The sequence below is a fragment of the Dermochelys coriacea genome, chromosome 1 (genome assembly GCF_009764565.3).
Source record: "Dermochelys coriacea isolate rDerCor1 chromosome 1, rDerCor1.pri.v4, whole genome shotgun sequence".
NCBI lineage: Eukaryota > Metazoa > Chordata > Testudines > Dermochelyidae > Dermochelys > Dermochelys coriacea.
The window spans coordinates 56,512,504-56,520,240 of record NC_050068.2 but is presented as its reverse complement, the minus strand read 5'-3'; positions in this window follow the sequence as shown (position 1 = coordinate 56,520,240).

Below are 7,737 nucleotides of genomic sequence, written 5' to 3'. Positions count from 1 at the left end.
ATGACTCAAACCTACTAAACATTAAACCTACCAAACAATAAACATTAAACCTACTAAACAACATTAAACATTAAACCTACTAAACAATAAACATTGTTCTGTTATTTCTAGGAGGAAGGGAATTGAGTCTTTGGATGACTTGCAAATATTTTGCCAAATGTAGTGGCCAGTGGGTTTCCTGAATTTCCCAATCTGATTTTAGATTAGATTTCTTTTTTTTTTGGGTTGGCTAAATCAGAGGAAATTAGCACAGTCTTAGTCCAAGAGCCAGGCGCTGTTACCAGTTACATGTGTGTAGGTTACAAGAGCTGTATTACATCTGCGTTAGCTCTAGTTAGAAGTCAAATGTCTTCCCCTTTTCTCCCAACCCCCCACTTTTTCTGGTGGCCAGGAAGCAAGAAAAATAGTGAAATGTTTTTGCTAAAAATTCTCTCTGAGTGAAACCTGTGTCTGGAGTCTGTTTCATGAAAAATGATGGGCAGGAAAAAAAACGCACATAATGAACAGTGGTTTAAAATATGGTTTGGCTGTTGGGCGAGTGTACAATATGGGGAAAGCACAAGGAGCCCTCCCTGCATAAACCTCCTATGGAGAAGCTGGTTATAATGGCAGGCCCTCTATTTCCCAAAGTGCAAGGTGTCTGATTAACCCAGTAAGGTTGAAGATATGGCCCATTGCCAGGAGGGGAACACATACACTTCGCTGTGCTCAATAGGCACAGTTCTTCTTAGAGTTCCCACTGGGATGACATGTCTCTATACAGCCCCAATATGGGCTAGTGTCTTTAAAACACAGGCATATCTACACTGGGTTAGAGGAACTCAAGTCGTGAACCTTGGGTTTGAGAACCCAGGGCTTGAACATCTACCTTGATGGCTGATCGTAGGTTGAGAATGCTCCAGCATCCACAACGCAGTATACAGGCCTGAATCCAACCCACCGTTTCACAGACTGCCTTGCACCCTACCAAAATGTGAATGCTCTAACCCGTCACTTGTGATGCAGTGTGGGAAAACTTTTAACTATCCATCCCCATGCATCACAGAATCATAGAATCATAGAATATCAGGGTTGGAAGGGACCTCAGGAGGTCATCTAGTCCAGCCCCCTGCTCAAAGCAGGACCAATCCCCAACTAAATCATCCCAGCCAGGGCTTTGTCAAGCTGACCTTAAAAACTTCTAAGGAAGGAGATTCCACCACCTCCCTAGGTAACACATTCCAGTGTTTCACCACCCTCCTAATGAAAGTTTTTCCTAATATCCACCCTAAACCTCCCCCACTGCAACTTGAGACCATTACTCCTTGTTCTGTCATCTGCTATCACTGAGAAAAGTCTAGATCCATCCTCTTTGGAACCCTCTTTCAGGTAGTTGAAAGTAGCTATCAAATCCCCCTTCATTCTCCTCTTCCGCAGACTAAACAATCCCAGTTCACTCAGCCTCTCCTCATAAGTCATGTGTTCCAGTCCCCTAATCATTTTTGTTGCCCTCCGCTGGACGTTTTCCAATTTTTCCACATCCTTCTTATAATGTAGGGCCCAAAACTGGACGCAGTACTCCAGATGAGGCCTCACCAATGTCGAATAGAGGGGAACGATCACATCCCTCGATCTGCTGGCAATGCCCCTACTTATACATCCCAAAATGCCATTGGCCTTCTTGGCAACAACGGTACACTGTTGACTCATATCCAGCTTCTTGTCCACTGTAATCCCTAGGTCCTTTTCTGCAGAACTGCTGCCTAGCCATTCGGTCCCTAGTCTGTAGCCGTGCATGGGATTCTTCCTTCCTAAGTGTAGGACTCTGCACTTGTTCTTGTTGAACCTCATCAGATTTCTTTTGGCCCAATCCTCTAATTTGTCTAGGTCCTTCTGTATCCTATCCCTACCTTCCAGCTTATCTACCTCTCCTCCCAGTTAGTGTCGACTGCAAACTTGCTGAGGGTGCAGTCCACACCATCCTCCAGATCATTTATGAAGATATTGAACAAAACTGGCCCGAGGACCGACCCTTGGCGCACACCACTTGATACCGGCTGCCAGCTAGACATGGAGCCATTGATCACTACCCGTTGAGCCCGACAACCTAGCCAACTTTCTATCCACCTTTTAGTCCATTCATCCAGCCCATACTTCTTTAACTTGCTGGCAAGAATACTGTGGGAGACTGTGTCAAAAGCTTTGCTAAAGTCAAGGAACAACACGTCCACTGCTTTCCCCTCATCCACAGAGCAAATTATCTCGTCATAGAAGGCAATTAGATTAGTCAGGCATGACTTGCCCTTGGTGAATCCATGCTGACTGTTCCTGATCATTTTCCTCTCCTCTAAGTGCTTCGGAATTGATTCCTTCAGGACCTGCGCCATGATTTTTTCAGGGACTGAGGTGAGGCTGACTGGCCTGTAGTTCCCAGGATCCTCCTTCTTCCCTTTTTTAAAGATGGGCACGACATTAGCCTTTTTCCAGTCATCCGGAACTTCCCCTGATCGCCATGAGTTTTCAAAGATAATGGCCAATGGCTCTGCAGTCACATCTGCCAGCTCCTTTAGTACTCTTGGATGCAGCGCATCCGGCCCCATGGACTTGTGCTCGTCCAGCTTTTCTAAATACTCCCGAACCACTTCTTTCTCCACAGACGCCTGGTCACCTCCTCCCCATGTTGTGCTGCCCAGTGCAGTAGTCTGGGAGCTGACCTTGTTCGTGAAGACAGAGGCAAAAAAAGCATTGAGTACATTAGCTTTTTCTACATCTTCTGTCACTAGGTTGCCTCACTCATTCAGTAAGGGGCCCACACTTTCCTTGACTTTCTTCTTGTTGCTAACATACCTGAAGAAACCCTTCTTGTTACTCTTAACATCTCTTGCTAGCTGCAACTCCAGGTGTGATTTGGCCTTCCTGATTTCACTCCTGCATGCCTGAACAATATTTTTATACTCTTCCCTGGTCATTTGTCCAATCTTCCGCTTCTTGTAAGCTTCTTTTTTGTGTTTAAGATCAGCAAGGATTTCACTGTTAAGCCAAGCTGGTCGCCTGCCATATTTACTATTCTTTCTACACATCGGGATGGTTTGTCCCTGTAACCTCAATAAGGATTCTTTAAAATACAGCCAGCTCTCCTGGATTCCTTTCCCCCTCATGTTATTCTCCCAGGGAATCCTGCCCATCAATTCCCTGAGGGAGTCAAAGTCTGCTTTTCTGAAGTCCAGGGTCCATATTCTGCTGCTCTCCTTTCTTCCCTGTGTCAGGATCCTGAACTTGACCATCTCATGGTCACTGCCTCCCAGGTTCCCATCCACTTTTACTTCCCCTACTAATTCTTCCCAGTTTATGAGGAGCAGGTCAAGAAGAGCTCTGCCCCTAGTTGGTTCCTCCAGCACTTGCACCAGGAAATTGTCTCCTACACTTTCCAAAAACTTCCCAGATTGTCTGTGCACCACTGTATTGCTCTCCCAGCAGATATCACGGTGATTGAAGTCTCCCATAAGAACCAGGGCCTGCGACCTAGTAACTTCCGTGAGTTGCTGGAAAAAAGCCTCGTCCACCTCATCCCCCGGGTCCGGTGGTCTATAGCAGACTCCCACCACGACATCACCCTTGTTGCTCACACTTCTAAACTTAATCCGGAGACTCTCAGGTTTTTCTGCAGTTTGAGCAGCCCGTCAACGCATCCTGCTGAGCCATTGTTTTGCTCCACATGCTTCCAGGAGCATGGAGGAGTTGCCATTTGAAGAATTTCTCTCACTTTCACACTTGTTTAAGGAAATGAGCAGAGCTTCTGTGAACATTCCAGCACTGTTTTCTGACCTACCGAAAGCAGCTGATGGAGCTAATGATGGAGGGGAGGAGGGCACAGACACGGTAAGCTGAAACTGGCTGATGTATGCTTTCACACTGAAACCCTGTCCTCAAGATGTGCAGCCAGCCTCTCGTCTTGGTTTGCACTTGCACTCACTCCTTATTGGACCTGCTTGTCGGCCCTGTCCAGAATGTCAACTATTAGTTCATCACAGAAACACTTTCTCTTGGACCAATCCATGACGGTAAAGTGACTCCATGACATCTACTGGAGTGTGGGCAAGTTGTCGAGGTACTGTGGTCTGTAGCAATCAAAGGGCCTGGAAGCAGACAGGACATAGAAGCTAATTGTCTCGAGTGTCTCAGTGCAAGAGCACAGAAAAATTCCTGCTGGAATTGCAAGAATATAAAATGTTGTGTAAAACTGTACTTCACAGTATTGTTAGAGGGACTCTTCAGACCGCAGAATGTCCTTGGACACAGCCAGGTTAATTGCAATGAAGGACGTGCATGGAGAATGTTCAGTTAAAAATCACAACCACTTTTTTCTAAAAATTGCAGACTGCTTTGGGGGAGGGCAGTCGCTGTGGTGTTCTACAGAAGCCTCCACTATCATTTCAGGAATTCCGTATTTTGGAGGACATAACAGTCCTCGTGGTTTCTGAGAGGCAAATAGAGGTTTTATTCCATGCTGACAGTGGGAATCCAGAAGTGTATATCACCAAAGTATTCAAACATATGGTGAGTGAACAACACATCTACAAGTGGACTGGGCTGGTCAGCTACTAAGGTGGCCCTGAAAAACATGCTCTTCCCCAAAATGTGACTACCTACCTTGAGTTCCTGCTGTGGGAAGAGTTTGCAGCTCTCAGCACCCTGGAATTGGATCAATATTCACGAGGGAATCATTGGGATGCTGTGTTAGCGTCCACATGGGTCAGTGCCTCCCCACGGCTTCCAAAACTGCCTATTATGACTGCAGGGAGATGCACAGAACTCCACCAGGTTTCAGAGTAGCAGCTGTGTTAGTCTGTATTCGCAAAAAGAAAAGGAGGACTTGTGGCACCTTAGAGACTAACAAATTTATTTGAGCATAAGCTTTCGTGAGCTACAGCTCACTTCATCGGATGCCCCAGCATCTCCTTTCTTCTCCTCTGGCACATTTCTGGACTGCATTCAAGCTCCCAGATGTATTTAGGAAAAATGATTTAATCACCCATGGACCACATTTAACTGAAATGGAGTACAGGTGTAAATGGAATACATTTCAACTTCCCCCCACCCTACAGTTTACTGTTCGTGGGAGGCTTGTTACATGTTGAGTGGGTACAGAGCTGCATGTTTACAGGGAAGGCAACAAAAAGTACTTTTTTGTAACAAACTGGCATGTCCTAGCAAAACTTTGTGCTTTTCTAGTAAAACTTCACTTTTAGAGACTTGCTTCACTATTTGTGCTTCCTGGTCTCCATTTTGAATTCCAGATGGTGTGTGGTGGGTTAGCGGGGGTGGGGGGGCACCAAGGTGCTGGCATGCAATTCACCATTAGCAGATACATGTTGCTACTCAGGGCTTGTAATAAGTTTGCATTGGTTCATAAAACAGAAATCCCTCCCATAGCCATATTAATAAACACAAAAATGGAGCCAGAAACTTATATACCTCTGACTGGAGTGACTTCTGCCTCTTCTGTTTCTACTGCTGGTTTTGTGGTGGGCTGCTCCTCCAGCAGTGGGGAAGGCGTATCAAAAAGCTCCTCCAAGTACAGCCCCAGTGTGTGCTGCAGCTGCTCCTGTGGAAAGACTCCTCTGAGACCAGTTTCATTAGCAGAGTCACATTAGTGGCATCATCTGACACCTGCTGCTGGCTCTCATCTGTTCCCATTCTAGTTTCTGAGGACAGAAGGTTGCCATCCTGGCTGACCAGGTCATTGTGCACCATTGTTTGCTCCATGTTAGGCGCAGTGCTCAGCACCCGGTCAAAGTCCTTATAAAACAGGCATGATGACGCCGAGTTCCCAGAGGTGCAGTTCTGATCCCTGACTTTGCAGTAGTCAGTCTTGAGCCACTTGATCCACTCCCTCCACTGGTCACTGGTCTGGTAAATTTCCATGTCGCCTGCTTTTTTGCTATGTGGTATACTCAATCCTGGTACTCTTACTAAAATTCAGTGCTTTGTTCGTCTCACACCAGAGATTTACCAAAGTCTTGCTGTGCTCCTGTGACCAGGAAGCAGCTTGCTTAGCAAAGGACTTCTTGTGGTCAATGGCCATTGCAAATACAGGAGAAGATTCACTGTGTTTGCAGCTCAGTGGTCAGAATAAAATGGAAGGATTAAACGCTGAGCTGTACTTGAACGAAGGGGGTTTCCTCTGTTTCCTAGGAGTTGATTGGCAACTTGTGGGATAGAGACGACAAAGAACACTGGTCCAAGGGATTGCGGGATAGTGTTGACAGACTCTCAGGGTCCGAGTCCACTTGGCTGTGTCCACACTGCAGAACGATAGGGTTTGAACCCTGGGTCCTGGCTGGATTTGGGCTTAGACTCTCCACTTCCAGGAGGTTCCAGGACTTCTGAGCCTGAGTCAAACAGATTAGTGTGTAGATGGAAGAGGGATTAGGGCCTGAGCGGGAGTCTGAGCCCAGGCTTACACTGTAGTGTAGTCTTACTCACAGTCCACCCAAAGTAACCTAAACCGCTACATTAATAATAATCCTCTGTGCCTTCTCTTCTTCCACTGCTGATGGCATTTAACATCCACTTTGCACTAATGCAAATGGATACACAAAATGCAAAGCAGAAAATAAAGGGTATGTCTACGCTGCAGTTATGCAGTGTAGTTGTAGTCATTTTGGTCCCAGGATATTAGAGAGACAAGATGGGTGAGATCATATCTTTTATTGGACCAACTTCTGTTGTTGAGAGGGACAAGCTTTTGAGCCATACAGAGCTTCTGCTGCTTCTTCTTCTTCTCCTTCTTCTTTTTCTGCAGCCTGTGCTGTAGGACCCTCCCATCTCACAGGGTCCGAGAGCCTGGGCTTTAGCCCAAGCTTGAACATGTACACTGCAATTAAACAGCCCCATAGTCCGACCTCTGTGAGCCCGAGTCAGCTGACTTGGGCCAGCGGCAGGTTTTTAATTGCAATGCAGACATACCCAAAGAGTCTCGAAATGCCTGTCTGGTCTGATCACCAATTTTCATGAGAGATGATCCTGTGTGATATTACACGTTGTCTATGTGGTCACCAAATAGTATTCCGTGTTTTCTTTTTACAGAAAAGAAGCTGCATTCTTTGAAAAATTGGCATGCAGAAGTCCTACTGTATACAGCAGATTGTGGTTTGTCCTTAATGCCTTTGTCAGTTTGGCATAAATCATTGGCCTCTCAAGACCCACCCTTTTTCACAATTGGAAAACTACATGAAAACAATTTTCCACTGGTCACTCTGAAGTTTTGCATCAGATTGGGAGTTCTTCAGGAACAGAGATGAGTTCAGATAAAACAATAGTGCCATCCAGGAGTTCAAGGAGACCTAGCCAGCCTTACTGAAGCATGTAGCAGCGATGGCTGTTCCTGAATGATCAGCACAGCATCCTCCTCAATAACTACAATTCCAGGACCAGATGCCTCCTCAGGAAAAACATACTCTGTAGATACATTTCTGGGCCTTTAGCCGCATAGGCATAAGGGTTGCCTGATTCCATTCTTAAGGGATATTCAGCACCCCTGAAAAAGAACAATTTTATTCACGTGGCTAAATGAGGTACCAGGTTTCAAAATTTTGCCCAGTGTGTTTTAATGCATGGATACAAAGCAGTTAACTGGCAGGGATACTGCCTTGATCAAAATGACTTTGATTGTGCTATAGGTACCTCTTTATATGCTCTTCTCTGCCATGCCAGGCTCTTGAAGTAAAGCAGAACTTTAGGAGAAGCAGAGGCAGT